Below are 1,896 nucleotides of genomic sequence, written 5' to 3'. Positions count from 1 at the left end.
CTTCCCCTTTTAGTTTAATCACGAATCAGATACCGAATTTTTGGAATTCATCAGATACCAAACCAAAATGTCGCTACCAACGCTAATTAAGCCCTAAGGTAAGGTAGGACAAAGGGGTAAGACAGAATCCTTCAGTTATCGAAGTCTCACGGGATCTAATAGTTTAGAGAAACTATTTTCAAAATAACACCTGAAATTTCTTATTCAGATGCACAGACGAGAGTTCCTTTCGTACCCACTTCGAGAGCTTATTTGTATTACGGAAATACGGAAATCAATTAATGTAATGAGAAAAACATTTCGCAGGGGAAAAAATTAGTTATACGAGTAGACATACTTTTCGATAACGAGTATCTCGAGAGCTTATACAAAATATTTGTGGAATTTAAGCTCCATTACAAAACTTGAACTAAGTTCGGGGAAGAAAAATATAGCAACAAATGTCAAAGAACATACTTCTCTAACTCACATGAACCACTGCAAATTCGACTGCCACCTTTGCAGACGACTCTAAAGACCAAAAATGTGTGTTTACTGACCTCTCTCCTGTAAGTTCTTCCACTATGTCAATTGCATAGTTCATAAAACAAAAGCGACACAGTGATTTATCCCACTAACATTGAAAACAAAACGCATACCTTTGACTCCACCCAGAACTATGCGCTTATATTTTACATACATCCACTTGAACTTAATGGAGGTGTATTCACATTACACCAGTGCAAGGGATAAAAAAACCGGTCAGACGCGCTAAATCAATGTCAGCAAGGTGCAATGGTAATAATTTTTACGCGTTTATAAATCATAAATGCTCTATTAACAAGAAGCGCATTGCACTGGACTGGACTAAAGTGGATTACACGGCGAGCCGAAGCAGGCGAAGAAGAGCACCATAATCAAGAAACAAGTAATTTTCTATCTATCTCTTACTAGATATATATTTTTTTATGTATGTACATATATACTAACAGCTAAGGTACTAGATTACATTGTTTAAAGCAGAAATGGTGAGTGAAGGGATAAAGAAAAGAATTGCAATAAAAATACTAGTTCATGAACTGGAAATGAAGGAAAGACTCAACATTTTACTTATGTATGTGTAGCATGTATTAATCGTATATGAAAGAACTAGACGACACATAAACACACGCAAACTATTTAAATCATGTAAGGGGACTTTCATAAATTCTTGGTATTCCACATTTATAATTGCATTTCAAGTGAAGAAACGCTGAAATAGTGAAGAATTGCTCTTTTTGGCAGTTTTTTCGGTGCATTTAAATTTTTTTAACCAAGTTCCGTGAGAACATAGATTTTTGGAATTAATATATTTGTAGTTTAGGTTCAAAAATATTTCAATGGCATTGGCAACGCACCTTTCTTTTGCAAAAATTAGCAACTTAGTGACTACATAGTCAATTCAAACAAAAAAAGAAAAAAAAAAACAATTACATACATTGCCTTAAAACCGTTACGTTACTTTTCGAAAATTACTGAGATCGAGCAACAACTGCGCCTACTTCCCATATCCCACCATTTTATCAGGATTATAACWATATTCATGTGGTTGCCTTCTTCTTCTTCTTCTTAATTGGCGTAGACACCGCTTACGCGATTATAGCCGAGTTAACAACAGCGCGGCAGTCGTTTCTTCTTTTCTCTACGTGGCGCCAATTAGATATTCCAAGTGAAGTCAGGTCCTTCTCCACCTGCTCCTTCCAACGGAGTGGAGGTCTTCCTCTTCCTCTGCTTCGCCCGGCGGGTACTGCGTCGAATACTTTCAGAGCTGGAGTGTTTTCGTCCATTCGGACAACATGACCTAGCCAGCGTAGCCGCTGTCTTTTAATTCGCTGAACTATGTCAATGTCGTCGTATATCTCGTACAGCTCATCGTTC

The sequence above is a fragment of the Bactrocera latifrons genome, unplaced genomic scaffold (genome assembly GCF_001853355.1).
Source record: "Bactrocera latifrons isolate USDA-ARS-PBARC rearing strain unplaced genomic scaffold, ASM185335v1 scaffold_19, whole genome shotgun sequence".
Lineage (NCBI taxonomy): Eukaryota > Metazoa > Arthropoda > Insecta > Diptera > Tephritidae > Bactrocera > Bactrocera latifrons.
The sequence above is the reverse complement of the archived record's forward strand: the minus strand, read 5'-3'. Positions refer to the sequence as shown.